At 39.2% G+C, this 18,753-nt stretch overlaps 1 pseudogene across 1 annotated transcript; it reads left to right on the forward strand.

The window, feature by feature from the left end:
• The first annotated feature begins 17,491 nt into the window (after positions 1 to 17,491).
• Positions 17,492 to 18,227, forward strand: LOC308241860 (RNA transcription, translation and transport factor protein-like; annotated as a pseudogene). The gene has a single exon. The product of its transcript is annotated as an RNA transcription, translation and transport factor protein-like (transcript).
• The last annotated feature ends 526 nt before the right edge of the window (positions 18,228 to 18,753 follow it).

An 18,753-nucleotide genomic window follows, 5' to 3' on the forward strand; every position in this document is an offset into this window, starting at 1 on the left:
CTCCTATTGATATAATATGGTAATATTTCCTTTTATTATGTGCAACATCAATAACCTCACCAGAGTCACTAAGAAACCCCACAAAACAACAACAAAACAAAACAAACAAACAAAAGCCTGAACCAATTTCTTTTGTTATTGAGTTATTCCTATTTAGTTTCAGAAAAAAAACAACATCTAGCCCTAGCCAGTTTGATTCCGTGGATAGACTGCAGACTGAAGAGTACTGGGTTCAATTCCAGTCAAGGGCAGGTACCTTAGTTGCTGGTTCACTCCCTGGCCCTGGTAGGGTAGGGGTGCGTGTGGGAGGCAACCAATCCAATCATGTGTCTCTCTCACATTCATGTTTCTCTCTCTCTGACTCTGCCCCTCTTTTCTATTCTCTGTAAAAAATCAATGGAAGGTTATCTTTGAGTAAGGATTAAAAAAAAACAACGAAAAAAAAAACAAAAAAAAAAAAACCTCTTCTCATTAACCAACCATGCTGCCAAAGTGGTGCACAAAATGTATGATAAAATGGCAAACTATCTCCCTGTACAGACTAAATCTGAACTTAGCTACTAACTCTTTTCCCTTTTAATGCAATGATGATAATAAAACACAGCTATTAGGGGCTATTGCAAGGGACAAGTAAATTAATTCAAATCTGCACTTTAAAAAGTATTAGCTACCATATTTAGTATTATAGTAGGCATAACTGTTGAAGGTAATCCTATATAATAAAGAGGTAATATGCAAATTGACCATCATGCCCTCACAAGATGGCTGCGTATGACCAGGCCAGCAGGGGGGTTAGTGAGGGACAACCAAATGAATGAATAAACAGGCTGTGTGGGGTGACCAGGCTAGCAGGGGGTTAGTGAGGGATGACCAAACAACTGAACAAGCAGGCTGCATGAGGCGACCAGGCTGGCAGGGGGGACAGTTGGAGGTGACCAAGTTAGCGGGGGGGGGGGGGCGGTTGGGGGTGACCAGGCTGGTGGGGGGGGGAGTTAGGGGCGACTAGGATGGCAAGGGGGGCAGTTAGGGGCAACCAGGCTGGCATGCAGAGGCAGTGAGGGGCAATCAGTCTGGCAGGGAGGGGCAGTTAGGGCGACCAGACAGGCAGGCAGGTGAATGATTAGGAGCCAGCAGCCCAGGATTGTGAGAGGGATGTCCGACTGCCAGTTTAGGCCCGATCCGAGGGATCCCGGATTGAAGAGGGTGCAGGCTGGGCTGAAGGGACCCCCAACCCATGCATAAATCTCATGCATTGGGCCTCCAGTTATTTTATAAGATAATTACTTTATTTTTCAATCATCTTTTCTTTAAATTCATTTATTGGTTGTTTAAATTGTTTTTAGTGTGTCCTATATTGCAGACAATCTCTAGGCCCTGGGGATTTTGCCAAGGTAAAGACCCCTGCCCTCATGGAGATGACATTCTAATTGAGGGTAAACTCTACACATCCATAAGCAACTAAGTCAATGAATGTGCCCAGGAGTGACATGCATTATTTAGAAAACAAGGCAGGGAAAGGGACAGAATAAATTGGGATTGCATGTTAGGCAGGGTGATCTGAAAAGTCCCGTTTGATGACTTTTAGCAGAGATCTGAATATATTGAGGAAATAATGCACGTGACTGGTAAGAAACTGTTTCAATGGCATCAACAAATGTGAAGTTTCATTGCATTGTTGATACGTATGAAGAAAAGACAGTGGGCAAGTAAGAAGGAGTAAGCAGTGAGTCAAGAGATTCTTTGATGATATGGAAAATCTATAATCCATGATGAAAATCTTGCTTTGCATATAATGTATAAAATATATAGACTAACAGAACAGTGAATACATATTTCATATTATATATTAAAATAATAATAAATAAAATGACTATGTGATAGATGATGATGATGATGATAGATAGATAGATAGATAGATAGATAAGATAGATAGTATGTGTGTACCCATAATAGTGCCTATATTTTCCTTTCATGTGAACCTATTCCTCAACCCATATTTTCTAGGTGACCTGTGAACAGAAAAATGTTTATGGGATTTTAAAAATTTTGAGGGTGAAAATATTGCCCACTCTTATCTCCAAATCTCATAAAGAATGACATGCCTTTGATCCACTTCCAAGAATCCCTTTCTGGAAACATAGTATAAATTACATTTTATAGATTATTTATTTCTAATTTTAAATAGTGGCTTCAAATGGGACTATAACTCTGACAAATCACACATTATTCAGATTAAGCATGTAAAGAAAATGTATAAGCAAGAGAAAGCCAAGTCTTTTCTCCTTATAAGATAGATATTATTTTTAATAGTGTAGAGGGGAAAAGTAGGCTAATGGGTGTGATACTACGAGAACATATTGTGCACAATATGCTGTTTACACAAGTGTGCTTTAGCTTGCAATCAAATAAATCAAAGTTCTCTTTACTGCCCTAACTGGTTTGGCTCAGTGGATAGAGCATTGGCCTGGGGACTCAGGGGTCCCAGGTTCGATTCTGGTCAAGGGCATGTACCTTGGTTGCGGGCACATACCCAGTGGGGAGTGTGCAGGAGGCAGCTGATTGATGTTTCTCTCTCAACGATGTTTCTAACTCTCTATCCCTCTCCCTTCCTCTCTGTAAAAAAATCAATAAAATATATTTTTTTAAAAAAAGTTCTCTTTACTGTACAAGGAGTGATTTGAGTAGGAATATTTCATTAGGAAAGTTTAAGAAGCTGATTATGCAATATAAGAAGAATTTTTCCAGCATATAATTTCATTGGACCAAATAATATGTCCCATTTGTTGTTCAAGCTTTAAAACAACAAAATATCAGTTTGCAAAAATGGAAAAAGACCTCAGAGAGCCATAGGAGATGATGAAAATTATCATTACACTTGCACTAAAGAAATTTGCCCTGATATGGCCTCTCCTTCCTGATACTAATTTATATCCTAAAATGAATCTTAAAATTGGTTTGCAGATGGACATAAACATGATTGGTAAAACTTATGAAAATGGAAAATGTCCTTTTACTGGTAATATTGCATATCAGCATGTAAACCTCACTTCATTATTAGTAATACAATCCACTTAGAATTACTTGGTTTAAAACAACCAAAAATATAATTGCAACAATTGTGTTCTACCATATAACATAAGTGTGTGCCATAATTTGCTATATGTTCCCACTGTGTAGACTACACCACAGAGACCAAGAAGCATGTTTGGAAGCTGTGCTCTTTTGGGCCACTTGGAAATTATTTAGGAAATTAGCACTCATTATACTGAATGACACACTGGAGTGTAGCAAGGTCAACATAGCTTTCAAAAAGTCTTACCTGAGAGATTATGGATCTAAAGTTGTCACATTACGTCAACTACATGTTATTAGATATCTCTACATATGAAAAGCCAGCGACTGGAACGCCGTAACAACCAGAATGACCTGTCGCTATGATGCCCACTATGGCCAGCAAACCGGCCTGATCAGGGGGTGGGGCCAGCCGGCCAACCTACTGTGGCCCCTGCCCCCAGCCGGCCACCCCTGATTGGCCTCTCCCACCCTGATTGAGGGTGGTCGAATGGCCAACCCCCTCCATGGCCCCTCCCCCAAGCCAGCCCCGTCCCTGATGGGCCCCCACCACCCCAATCGGCCTGCAGCCCCTCCCCCCAGCTGGCTCCGCCCCTGATCACCCCCCCATCCCAATAGGGGGCGGGGCCCGCCAGCCCACCACCCACAGCCGGCCTCACCCACGATAAGCCCCCACCACCCCAATTGGCCCACAGCCCCACCCCCAGCTGCTGACCCTCAATCAGCCCCCCATTCAGGGTGGGGCCCACAAACCAATCGCCTGTTGACCCTCCCCCAAGCTGGCCTGGCCCTGATGGGGCCCAATTGGGGCAGGCTGGTGGCCAACCTCCCATCATCTCCTCCTCCCGACAGGCCTGGCCCCAATCTGCCAATTGGGGCTGGGCCAGCCAGACCCCACCCGTACACAAATTCATGTACTGGGCCTCTAGTTTTCAAATAAGAATCCTATTTAGTGATAAAAATAAACCCATGCTTGGATTCAGCTATCTCAATTTCTGAAAAAATGATGGGATATATATTTACATAAATAAAGAAAAAATATTTAGAATGCTATTTTTTTACAAAAAATATTTAGAATGCTATTTTTTCACATACCTTAGAAGTAAATTAAAGAACTCATTACTATTTGAAAATTTATATAATTATATACATCCAGTTTAATGGAGAGAAATAATTTATCTCCATTTCATGAATCCCATTGGGAGCCCAATTCTGCATGCATCACTGGCTTAGACAATCACCGAATATTTAAATTCCTAGAAAATTATATATATTTTCTACTACTCTGTGCAAGCATGTTAATATTTATCTGGTTCATTATTTTAATCCTTATGCAAAACTTCAAGGCAGATTTTATCATCTATATTTAATAATGAAAGAAAATTTGCTTCAAATGTTTAATGTAATAGACTCATAAGAGTTAGAAATTCCTTCTTTATGTCTACATATAATGTCACTTCATTGATTTATACATTTTGTTGATTAATTTTATCTGTCGACTGGGCTGGTGGTACTCAGATATTTTTATGTTTCACGGTCATTGCCTGATCAGAGAACAACTTATATGAACACCTTACATGAACAGGAAATAATTATCTGACAAATTTTGCATATTGAGAACTTACAAAAGAGTATTCTAGGATGAGAGTTTCATTTAATGTAATTAATGTAGTATTCAGCTACAAACTGAAAAAAAAAAAAAGTTCCATCCTGCCAATATAACTGTGTGGCATCTACCTCAAAAGAGAATTAAAGAAAAGAATCACTTAATTATATGCCTTACCACAGAGTATAAGAATTATGTTTATAAAAAGCAGGGGAACAATTTATAACCTTTTTTTTTTTTTTTTTTTTTTTTGGTAGGAGAAAGAAGTCTGAATTAAATTCCAATAAACATTTGTTGAGAACCAAGGATGGGTCATTGTTGATCACTGACTATAGGCCAAAACTGGGATAGGAACAAAGTGATTAACTTCATGCCCTGCCTTCTAGGAAGATAAAAGATAAGTCAATAAGACACTTTTTAAAAAATCACAAGTCACATAAAGTTACTTCTAAAACAAACATAAAAAGACACATCAAACAGCAAAGAACAAAGAGAAAGTAACAGAGATTGTTCAAGTCTCTGAAGATATGTCTTTTGAAGAACTAGGAAAGAGCCTGATCTAATTGAGGACGCCTTGGGCTTCCACTACAACATGAGAAAAATCATTCTCCTGGCAGAGGTGATGACCCCCATCAAATCACCTGCATGTAGCAGAGTACCCATTTGTCAGGGAATGTTCTATGTTTTCCTTATTTTACAATACAAAAGATCCTAGAAGAGGTTACATCCTAAGCCTTTATCAGAGCTTATTCTTATTGTTTCTAATTTCTTAGGCAGAAATGAGGCAGCAGCTTATTTTATGAGTTGTAAGCTATTGCCCACAAAACAAATATTTTATCCAGAAACTCATGCAAAAATGAGACAGCAGACAGATCCCTATTTACATCAGAATAAAGAAAACAGCTCAGGCTTGTGTTGCTCAGTGGTTAGAGTGTCAGCCCACGAACCAAAGGGTCTCTCAGATTCAATTCCAGGTCAAGGGCATGTACCTGGTACCTGGATTGCGGGTTTCATACCAGCCTGGTTGGGGAACATGTGGGAGGCAGCCAATTGATGTGTCTCTCTCACATCGATGTTTCTTTCTTTCTCTCTCCCCACCTCCTCCTACCTCTCTCCCTTCCACTCTCTAAAAAAAAAAAAAAAAAAAAAAAAAAATCAATGGAAAAATATCCTAGGATGAGGATTAACAACAAAAATAAAGGCCAACAACAAATAAACAAAAAAGAATAAAGAAAACAGCAGAGAGAGGAGTGTGAGAGAGAGGAGAACATGCATTGACCTCCAAAGCAGGTGTCTTTAGGTCAAAGCAAATGTGGAAGAGTGCCCTGACCAGTTTGGCTCAGTGGATAAAGCATTGGCCTGCGGACTGAAGGGTCCCAGGTTCGATCCCAGTCAAGGGCATGTACCTTGGTTGTGGGCACATCCCCAGTAGGGGGTGTGCAGGAGGCAGCTGATGGATATTTCTCTCATCAATGTTTCTAACTCTCTATCCCTCTGCTTTCCTCTCTGTAAAAATCAATAAAATATATTTTTAAAAAATGTGGAAGAGTACTGATACCTACTTTAGTGTGTGTGTGTGTGTTTGACTAAGCCTATTGAGTATCTCAAAAGTCCCATCCCATGCTCAACTTTAAGGAAAAAAATAAAACAAAATAAACCTACAAAGTGATTTGGTGACTGGTTGTAATAATTTTTTAGTAAAATATATAGTGTCTTTAATTTAAAATGTTTGAAACTCCAATTTACTTCTATTTACAGTGAGCATACAATTTATTTGTAAATCAAATATTCATATAAGCTAGATACATAGATAAATCCGCTTTCAGGAATATTATATATGGATATCCTAGTTCTACAAATGTTATAATTAATAAATCTTTCTTATTACGACTCACTAGTAATTTTGTTCCATAAACATTATTAAAGGTCTTGGCAAAATAAAACCTTATTTTTCTTTAATTTTAAATAATAGAAAGTTGATTTTTAAATTAATTTTTATTAGTGTAAAATAAATCTCTTTTGATTTTTATTAGTGTAAAATAAATCTCTTTTGATATACACTTCTATTAAAATAGTTCATTGTATTCAACCAATGTGATAATTAGGACACATTTTATTATAAACTAGTCATTCATTTATTCATTCACTTCAGAAAGGTTCATTAAACACCCATGATGCAAAATGTTTACTTAATTTTGTTGTTTTCTAATTGAATTTATTAGGGTGACTTTGGTTAATAAAATTATATAGGTGTTTCAAGTACACAATTCTATAGTACATCATCTATATATTCATTCTGTGTTTAGATTTGCAACATTTTTATATTATAAAATAGACTGAACCTCGTGTTCACACTAGGCCATATTTATGGTTATAAATCACATTTCTCAGTCATACTAGTATACACATATCTTTCAACCAGCCTTGCTTATTTATAAAATTCTATTAGAACTAATAATAATAATACTTCACTACCTAAGACTCTTGCTTTTATTTCACTACCTAAGAAGCTTGTTTTTATTTATGAATAATAATAATAAAATAATTAGAATAATTCATAGGGAAGGAAAAAGTTAATGTAAGAAAATTAAACTTCTGGTAGATTTTGTCAACATAAGAAATGTCCAAACCTGTAGAGAATTTTTGTAATATTTATTTGAGCCCGGATGGTGTGGCTCAGTGGTTGAGCATCTACCTATGAACAAGGAAGTCACGGTTAGATTCCTGGTCAGGGCACATGCCCAGGTTTCGGGCTCGATCTCCAGTGTGGGGCATGCAGTACTGAGCTGATCAATGATTCTCTCTCATCATTGATGTTTCTATCTCTTTCTCCCTCACCCTTCCTCTCTGAAATCAATAAAATTTTATATATACTAGAGGACCAATGCATGAAATTCATGCACGGGGAGGTTCCCTCAGCCCAGCCTGCACCATATCCAATCCGGGACACCTTGGGGGATGTCTGACTGCCTGCCTGCCTGATCGCTTCTAACTGCTCTCCCCTGCTGGCCTGATCACCCCTAACTGCCTGTGCCTTGGCCCCACCACCGTGGCTTTGTCCAGAAGGACGTCTGGGAGACATCTTGTCTATATTTGTTTTGTGGGCAACAGCTTGCAATTCATATATATATATATATATATATATATATATATATATATATATATATAATTTTTTTTTTAAAGGAAAGAATTTATTTGAGCCGAACTGAGGACAATTGCCAGGAAATGAGATCTCAAATGCTCCGGAGAATGACAGTTTTGCAGCTTCTTTTATTCATTTGACATTAAGGAGAGAACACAAGGAATATTACAGGGAGGTGGGGGGAAAAGCAAAGCAGCAATTGGATTGCAGGAAAGTTAAGATTATGTGCCCTCTTGAGGGTGACTAAACTTAATTCAAAGTGTGTTAACCTAGACACACGAAAACAATGGACAGGGCTTGCTTAGGACAGAGATGAACCCTTCACTAAAGAAGTTATATGCTTGGGGCATGTCTGCCCTCCATGGACTTCCCAGGTAGGAATTTATGATCAGATCACACTGTGAGTTTACTTTTGGTTCGATTTATTGCAGCACCTCTATTTTGTCCACACATTCTTGTTGAGCTCAGGTCTACATATTACAGAATTAATCCAAGTACGAATTCCCCACCCTTAGGACAATTTAAAAAACAACTGCCAGTTTATTTTATGAGTTGCAAGGTGGTGCCTACAAAACAAATATTTTATCCAGAAACTTTGTCCCCATGTAGAATACCCTTTTGTACTGAGATGTGATTTTTTTTTTCTCATGTAGCTGCTGGTTTTCTCTTGATAATGACTATTCATTCTGGCTAATTACATCCTAGAATGGTAGAACATACCCTAAATCTATAGTTTTTTATCACAATCCTAAATTTAGTAATATTTGTTTTCAAAATCATAATGAAATATAGTCTATATAGTAATTACAACAATTTCTCCAAAAATATAGCATTCTTCCATAAGTTGTCAAATGTACAAGATCAGAGAAGAAAAATGTTCATAATATCAGATATGGTAGAATAGGTAAATATTTTGTTCAATTTAATTTTCTGTTGCTATAAATGTATAGTGTCAAGCAATGACCAAAAATTTGTCAAAACCATATAAAAATATTAGTCATAAACTTAAAAAAAAGAATATATTTTCAAAAGTCAGAGCACTAGACAGAGTTTTCAGAGAAGTGGAAGTTGTTTTGAACACACTCCAGATTGCTAGGGTCTCTCTAAACATTCTCCTCCAAGATATTTCCTGATCTTTATAACTCAGCAGACTCCTTACTCCAACAGAAAATACCTTAACCTTCTGACTTTTCTCCATCATCATTTTACCTTACCTTTTCTTTCAAGGTTGCATTAGACATTTTAATGGATTGAGTTTTAGTCTTAGAAAATATATCAATAGAAAAAGGTTAGTTGCTATTTCAAAGAGAAAGAATCCACGTGGTTGATACTGGGTGGGAGTAAGGGATATTTACCTGGCAGATCCTAGCCATCTGATAACATTTTCCTTCTTAATGAAACTCTGTCTTTTTGTAATATGTTTTGATAGGTTTCAGTTGGGTCAGAATATATTCATTCAGCACATGTACTCATTCTCCTCTCACAGACCCAAAGCAGCTGTTACAACACCTTTGTATACAGTAATCCAGGTAGCCCCATTCAGAAATTATTTATGAGGTTAAGCCTACTTATCCAAAATTTGAAACTCTATAAAGTGGTTAAAGTACCCTGGATTAACTGATAGATACTAAGAACTGCATAGTGACTGAAGATCTCAGAAGGTTTCTTGATAACATCTGGAAAGGAATAACTCTCTTCCTAACACTCATTATAAAAACCAAATGAAGTTTGACAGTCTGTTCGATGCTTCTTTGTCTCTGTATCTATTTTTGTTCATCAGTTTATGATGTTCATTATATTCCACAAATGAGTGAGATCATGTGATGTTTATCTTTCTCTGGCTGGCTTATTTTGCTTCAGTGGGAAGGCAGGGGAGGGTTGTGGGGGTTGCGGGGGGGGGGGGTAAGAGATCAACCAAATGACTTGTATGCATGCAATGGATACAGACACTGGTGTGGGGCGGGGGGGGGGGGGGGGGGAAGCGGTGAGGGCATGTGCCGGGTGGGTGGGGAAAGCCAGGGGAAAGTCAATAGGGGAAAAGGAAGACATATGTTCTACTATTTGCAATATTTTAAACAAAACAAAAAAATGAAATGACTAAAGGCAAACACAATTTAGGAAATATCAACCTCATATGGAGACAATGATATCAATAATCAGAAATTATTGAAATACTTGAAATTTGGAAGAGTACAATTTTGCACATAGGAGAAAAGTGAAATAATGTACTAAGAGAAGTCACTCATCCTTTTTTGGGGGGAAAGGTTCAGTTTTAAAATACAAATCTAGAAAAATCCACTAGTATTTCCAAATTAGAAATCTAGAAATAGCACAAAGCATAAAAGGAGGAAGCTCTACAGATGAATCGTTTCACCAGCTGCAGATCATCAATAGCTGGCATCTCTAAGAGGGGAACGGTCAATCCACAGACACAAAATTCTAAGAATGGATAAAATGTTGCTGCTGTTCACAATCTAATCATACATACTAACTATGGAGCAATGTGATCTTAAAAACATATGAATTTTGATTCTATGTGGATATTCAAATTTAATAGAGTGATCCCATATCTACTACTTGTGCCATTATATTGGAGTGTAACTCTAGTAGAAATTAATGAAAACATCACCCAGTCTAATACGTAAAATACTCTTTCTGACCAAGCCTACAACCAAGACTCAGATGCTGAAGATGCTGCTTGAACTAGATAGAACAGTAACATATGTACCCACCACAGTGATGTCTGAGAGTTTTATCTACAGCTTCATGTTCAGAGGATTCAAAGGATTTCAGCCAAACAGTAACCACTACATGCCCTGGTGGGAATACTTCCCTCTTTCTGCTGAATTCAAAGAAATCTCTATAACGAGTGTCTTGAAATTGAAAGTAAACCGGCTGTGAGAAATCTGGTAAATGTTCACGTACTGGGTGAAAAATTGAAAACCAAATTATATTAACTTCATATTTAGTTTTATTTTGTATGATGCCTGACATTTACACAGAAACAGAAACCGGATATATGGCAAGAAATTAGGAGAATTCTGTTTTGGGGAAGTGGACAGCGTTTGGTTGTAAAAGGTCACTTAGATCTGGAGAGCTTGGAGGCCCCAGAATATTTATAGACCCTACAGCTGCAATTGGCTCATCGTTTGAATACTGTAGAAACTCCACATGTCTTTGAGAATTACAGGGTTCGTGCAGAAAACAGTAATTTGCTCCAAAGAAGGTTAGGTTTTGTTTTGTTTTACTTAAAATTTTTACTCAATTTTTAAAAAATGTATTTTTATTGATTTTAGAGAGGAAGGGAGAGGGAGAGAGAGATAGAAACATCAATGATGAGAGGGAATCATTCATTAGCTGCCTCCTGCAAGCCCCCTACTGGGAATTAAGCCAACCCAGCATGTGCCCTAACCTGAGTGGAACCATGATCTCCTGGTTCATAAGTCAATGCTCAACCGTAAGCCATGCTGGTTGGGCAATTTTTTAAAGGGATTTAGCCAAAATAACCAGAAAAACTTGATATCAAGGAGAAATCCCAGCTCATTTCAAACATCTTTCTTCTTCTTCTTTTTTTTTTTTTTAATATATTTTATTGATTTTTCACAGAGAGGAAGGGAGAGGGATAGAGAGTTAGAAACATCCATGAGAGAGAAACATCGATCAGCCGCCTCCTGCACACCCCCTACTGGGGATGTGCCCGCAACCGAGGTACATGCCCTTGACCGGAATCGAACCTGGGACCCTTCAGTCCACAGGCCGATGCTCTATCCACTGAGCCAAACCGGTTTCAGCACAAACATCTTTCTTCTGAATCTCAGTCTTTAACACACTTTTTAGCATATGCCAGGCAATTGTTAGATGCTTAATTTTAAATTTTAAATGATTTTAAACAAATCCATTTAAAAATTTATATTTTTAGGAAACAATAGGACCAACCTTTTTAAAGAGGTTGTTTCTTATAAATTGCATTTTTATATGGAAGGGGGTGAAAATGAATATGTTGAAATGTAATCCACAGGCTGAAGATCAACAAGAATTACGTACTCTAAAATGCCACAAAAATAATCCTATATAATAAAAGGCTAATATACAAATAGACCAAACGGTGGAATGACTGGTCGCTATGATGCACACTAACCACCAAGGGGCAGACACTCAAAGCTGGAGCTGCCCCCTTGTGGTCAGTGCGCTCCCACAGGGGGAGCACCACTCAGCCAGAAGCCGGGCTCAGGGCTGGTGAGCACAGGAGTGGTGATGGGAGCCTCTCCCGCCTCCACGGCAGTGCTAAAGATGTCCGACTGTCGGCTTAGGCCCATTCCTCGTCAGCTGGACACCCCCGGAGGGCTACCAGACTGTGAGAGGGTGCAGGCTAGGCTGAGGGACCCTCCCCCGAGTGCACAAATTTTGTGCACCGGGACTCTAGTTAAAAATAAAATGCCACAAAAGGATTTTGGTGAGTCAGAATCAGTTTGCAAGACTGAGGCAACATATACATAGTGTGTGAAAAGGTAACTCAAGTCTCCCTGGGCTTAGTAAAATGGAATGAACTGTAATAGAATGATTGCAAAAAAAGAAATGTTTTCCGGGCCAGATTAATGAACTGGATATATGGCAAGATATACAATGAGCAGCTAGATTATTATGATCTCTGAATGCATAATAATCTGGCCACTCAGTGTGTGTGTGTGTGTGTGTGTGTGTGTGTGTGTGTGTGTGTATTAGAGGCCTGGTGCATGAATTCGTGCATGGGTGGGGTCCGGCAGCCTGGCCAGGGGGAGGGAACATGGGTGGTTGGCCGGCCTGCCTGCTGGTCAAACTCCTGGTTGAGGGGACAATTTGCATATTAGCCTTTTATTATATAGGATATACACTGAGTGGCCAGATTATTATTCATTCAGAGATCATAATAATCTGGCCACTCAGTGTATATGTAAAATATATGATTTTCAAACCACTTTGCTGTACACCTGAAACTAATACAGAATAATATTGAATGTAAACTGTAATTGAAGAATAAAAAAAAAAAATGGAAGGATGAAATAGACTGAGGTATCTCAGAGGGAAGGGGTGGAGAGAGAGATTAACTAAAGAACTTATATGCATATATACATAACCCATGAACACAGACATTAGTGCCCAGGGAGGGGGCGGGAGCAGGATGGAAGGGTTTAATGGAGGAAAAAAGGGAAATCTGTAATACTTTAAATAATAAAGATAATTGTTTTAATTACAGAGAAATAAAAAGTAATAATAAATAAATAAATAATTTCTTATAAAAAAGAGCAGTGTCCTCCTAGTAGTATAATGTAAAAGATCCAATACCAAGATGCAAGCTCCCTGGAGGGCAGTGTTTGTAAGTCTCGGTTCCTGCTGCAACCTAGCACCTGTCTTATTGCTAATGTCTTCCAATAATGATGCTCAGGGAGCATCTGCTCCTGATAAGAATGCCCCATTAAACTGGAACAGATAAAAATTAAAGGAGAAAAGACAAAAACTTCTTCTTAGTTGTAGCAGGAGTTAAGGTAGATTTTGTATATTTTTTTATATATTTGAAAGCAGACTTTCAAAACTGTATATTGATTCTCAGTAAACCTTAGGGGCAGTGCCCATTTAGAAGTATTATTAGCAACAGAAGAGAATGTGCCAAATAATATATTATTGTTTTCTCATTATCCAACAGAATTCCTTTCATATGGCATTAGCACTCATTTAGTATTTGCTTAAAGGTTAAATTGTGAGTTTTTTTTGAAGGGTCTAGGACCGTATTTTGTATTACATGTTGTTACAAAACATGACAGGTATTAATTACTGACCCACAAAAAAGTAGGTGGCACACACACATAACATAATTACTGGGGAGTTGCTTATAGGTGCTATTTGTCAAAATGTAGGCAGGGTGTGGAAAAATCACAGGAAACAATTCAGCAACACAGCAGCAGGTCAATCGGAGTGTTGCCTAATTAAGACAAGAGGGGTAAGTGATTATCTAGACCCAGGAGAGAGAGTATAGTAGCAAAGGCCATGTGAAGGGAAGCAGTAATTTTTTCTCAAAGAACCCTGTGGGCCCCAGGCACAGGAACCAGGGAAATATGTGCACTGACCTCTTGCTCCTTCACCATTGGCCAAATTCAATTGGTGTATAGAGGACAAGAAATTATTTGTAATACTAGAGGCCCGGTGCATGAAATTCATGCACAGGGGGTGTGTCCCTCAGCCCAGCCTGCACCCTCTCCAATCTGGGACCCCTTGAGGGATGTCAGACTGCCTGTTTAGGCCCAATCTTACCTAAACAGGCAGTCGGACATCCTCTCACAATCCAGGACTGCTGGCTCCCAACTGATCACCTGCCTGCCTTCTTGATTGCCCCTAACCACTTCTGCCTGCCAGCCTGATCACCCCTTAACCACTCCCCTGCCAGCCTGATGGATTTCTAACTGCTCCCCTGCCAGCCTGTTTGCCTCTAACTGCCCTCCCCTGCAGGCCTGGGTCCCCCCCAACTGCCCTTCCCTGCAGGCTCGGTCACCCCTAACTTTCCTCCTCTGCCAGCCTGGTCACCCCTAACTGCCCTCCCCTGCAGGCCTGATCATCCACAACTGCCCTCCCTTGCAGGCCTGGTCCCTCCCAACTGCCCTCCCCTGCTGGCCATCTTGTGGTGGCCATCTTGTGTCCACATGGGGGCAGCCATCTTTGACCACATGGGGGCAGCCATCTTGTGTGTTGGAGTGACAATCAGTTTGCATATTACTCTTTTATTAGATAGAATATCTTGTGAGTTATTCTCCTTACATTGGAAAGAGTAGAAAGTAGTGGTAAGGATTAAGTGGATATTATGAAAGCATAATACTAAACTCTTAACAATGGAGAACAATGGAGAATTTGTAATTATATGCAAAATATTTGTTTTTCTCTAAAGTATTTGATTATATATCTATGAAAGTTAATTGTTTATTGGAATACTGTATAATAGACTTATTAAAGTTCTAATTGTTTCAAGAACATTTTGTTTTTTCATAGATCTAACTCAACCAGATTGAAGTGTACTAGAATAAACTGATTGCATCAGCATATTCATAATAAATAGAACTTTGCATCACACAGTCTAAAAGTTAAAAAGTAAGCTCACCCAACAAAATGTGAAAGATACTCATTTTGTTCTTAGAAATCTTTGTTCATTTGTTCTTTTAACCCCCTACACAATGAATCTAGCAAAAAGAGAGTGTTAGTTTCTTACAATGGGTTGTCAAGTGTTAGATATTTTAAATAATGAAATTTCTTTTCCTGTAATACACCATTATGAATTCATATTTGTGAAGTACTTAAGAAATAATTCAATTAATATGTATTATAGCCATTGGGCATTCATCTGTTTCATTCGAGTCATTCATTTTTATGATCACAAAAAGTCATAGGGGTTCTATACGAAATTTAAATTGCCCTAAAATACAAAAGAAAAAGATTACTTACTGTTTCAAACTGTCTGAACAATGACTTATGGCTACATTTCCTCTGGGGACCTTATTATTTAGCAGTTTAGAAATACATTGATAGTAAATTCGTAAGCCTTTCCATTTTTGTAAGTAATTAAATGTAGATCAAACTTGTAAAGGTTTTGACTACGATGGAGTCTACTTCTTTCTTACCCTCATTCATTACTTTATCGGAGGTTGAGAAAGCTGTAAGTCATAGAGACCAAACTTACACAGTTAGCGATATAGAAGCTGCATAAGGATAATGCTGGTTTTCTAAATTTGGACCTGAATCTTATCCTAGTGGTTTTCAAAATGACTGCAGGTTTTCTTGGGAATTTGGGGACTCCTACTGAGAAAGTTATTGAGAAAGCGACCATCCTATCTTGATTCAACTAGAGCCTCCCAATGTTATTCTACTTTATATGTAGGCTTTATGGTTTTATCCATTCTGTTCTTTGGTATAGTTTTATGTGTTTTTTAAGTATTTTAAGTTAGTATTTTGCCACCAAAATATATAAAAAATTACACTCTACAAAATAAATCGCAGTATAACCAATATTACTGGACATTTATTTTTCCTTTTAGAAACTGCAGCTATCATGGATATAGCTATCAGTCCTTAATAAAGAATATCTTTAAGTCTGAAGACATTAAGTAAAATTGTGACTAACATTTTGACATCTCCTGTCTAACTTTGAGTTTGGAAGAAATCACTAGAAACTATTCACAGGAAGGCTGTTTTAGGAGGGCAAACCCCAAAATATATTTCCCGGACTCATAGATGAGAGCAGAAGCTTACAAGCAGAGTCCAGGCATATGGAGGTGAGAGAAAAGTACTGAGCAGTATTAATACTTCAGTGATGAGTACATTGAGTTGGCCAAAAGGGTAGTGGAAAGAATTACCAAGAAACAAATTGTGGAACACATGAGAGCAAGGAATTTTGAATCTAAATGATTTAGATTGTATGTTGTTAAAGGAAGTAGTTATAGATGACTAAAATTTGGGACCTTTCAGAATGAAAAAAAAATGTCCGCTGCTTCTAGACCTAAAAGAGAAAATGTGGAATTAAGAAAGTCTTTCATTGTTAAAAACCAGAAAATAAGTCAAGATAATAATAGACTATTTCATTAGTATACAGTAAAACTGTTACTTGGACAACATGATTCAGTATGAAAATCAGGTATGGCTATAACCATGCTTTGCCATATTACTTGAAGGTAGTTATCTGATTGCTACTTTTTACTTTTACTTTTGTTTTGTTTTGTTTTTTTACTCTGTATAACCAAATAACTTTAACATGGCTAACCTCACTAGTACAGAGAAAAAAACAGACTACTCATATAGCTCTTGGGAATGGGTGTCCATTTATAAATATAAACTTAGTCTAATCCCCACACTGTAAGTTGTTCAGAGTACAGTTAGGTTTTGTATAAAGTATTAAACTATTGCCTTATGTGATACTGGGGGAAATAAGCTTAAATCATAATCGAGAGACATAATACATTCTTTTGAGAAATAAATCCTAATGTATATAAAAACCCAGGGTCCATCACATCCACAATGACCGAAGGCTCAACTGAACACCAGGCTGCGCACACAGCAGGCTCAGGTGGGAGGGGACTTGTGGCAGCAGGGAGAGGGGCAGGGGAGGTGGGGCCCGGCAGAGGGTGGCCTATACTCCCCACATGGCCACGGTGGCTGTGAGCACTCCTGGTGGCCTGCAGGTGCTGATTCAGCTCGGCCTGCCAGGCTCCGCTTGGTGCCTTCACAGAAGTGCAGGCACCGCCTCCATGCCACACCCCCACTTCCATCTGTCCCACTGGCCCTGAGGCGCCCTCCCCGACCTGTTTCCTGCGAGACCTGTGGGAAGATCCTGCCTCCCTCAGAGCACTGGCGGCAGCAGTCAGTCCTTCAGGCTCACCAGCTCACAGCCTTTTCTCCCTTTCTTTCCCTCCCTCCCAGCTCGATCTCAGAGCCTCTCTCAGAATGAGACCCGAGGGTAGGCAGAGGGTGGAGCTGCCCACACCGGCCCTGCCCCCCTCCGAGCCGGGGAAGAGGAAGAGGGAGACAGGGAGGGAGGGAGGGAGGAGGCAGGCAGGCCTGGAGAGCTGCTGAGAAAAACAAAGAGAGCTCTCGCCCCAGCAGCTCCTCGCCCCTCCTCTCCCAGCCAAAGCCCAGGGACAGAGTGGGAAGCCAGGACCATGTTCTGCCACAAGCTGACGGCCCTTGGCTACCACAACCCTGCCGGTTTCAACTGCAAAAATGAAACAGAATTTAGAAACTTTATTGTTTGGCTTGAAGACCAAAAAATTAGACACTACAAGATTGGAGACAGAGGTAATTTAAGAAAAATCCACAGCAATGACTGGCCCAAGTTCTTTGGAAAGTATCTCACAGATGTTAGCTGTCCTTTCAAGATTCAAAATCAACAAGAAGCAATTGACTGGCTTCTTGGTTTAGCTGTTAGACTTGAATATGGAGATAACGCTGAAAAATATAAGGACCCAGTATCTGATAATACAAAAAAAATGCTGACAATCCAGCTAAAAATGCAGAGCCATTGATCAATTTGGATGTTAATAATCTTGATTTTAAGACTGGTGTAATGGCTTTGGCTAACCTTCTTCAGATTCAATGTCATGATTACCTGGTATTGCTTAAGGCAATTTGCATTTTGGTCCAGGAATACCTGACACAGGATGCAGTTGGTAAAGCAAAAGAGGGGTTATCTGTTGCTTCAGACAAGCATATTCTTGGTTTTGACACAGGAGATGCAGTTCTTAATGAAGCTGCTCAAATTCTGCGATTGCTGCATATAGAAGAGCTCAGAGAGCTACAGACAAAAATTAATGAAGCCATAGTAGCTGTTCAGGCAATTATTGCTGACCCACAGATAGACCACAGACTGGGGAAAGTTGGAAGATGAACCTTTTAGGATTTCAGCCTCTTGCCTATTTAGTACAGTTGGGAACCATGCACACCATGGGAAGTGTTTCAAAATCAAACATCACATTTTCAAGGGAAGAATCCCAGAAAATTGACTATGTTTTAGAGATTTACCATCATCGTTTTTTCTTTAATAAAGTTTGGGAAAGCGAAAAAAAAAAAAAAGAAAGAAAAAGAAAAAGAAAAAGAAAGAGATACAGAGACTGGGAGAGACTGGGATGGAGAGATGGAAACAAAATAGACTGGGCCTGAAGAGGCCTGGATGGAAGGGAGGCCTGTGGGGGCCAGGAACTGAGATGTTTCACCGAACCCTCACCAACTCACGTGTGGTGCTCAGGAGTGAGCAGGGGAGCCAAAGCCACAGGCAGGGATGGAGGAGGGTGCCCTCCCCTCTGGAGACTCCCAGTATCTTCAAACTGCCCTACTCACTTCCTCTCACCCCCTTCCAGGGCCTCTGCTCTGGATGGGGCCTTTGGAATCCAGGACTCTGGGGGTTTACAACAGAGCTGGGGTGGGA

The sequence above is a fragment of the Plecotus auritus genome (genome assembly GCF_963455305.1).
Source record: "Plecotus auritus genome assembly, chromosome: 2".
NCBI classification, from domain to species: Eukaryota; Metazoa; Chordata; class Mammalia; order Chiroptera; family Vespertilionidae; genus Plecotus; species Plecotus auritus.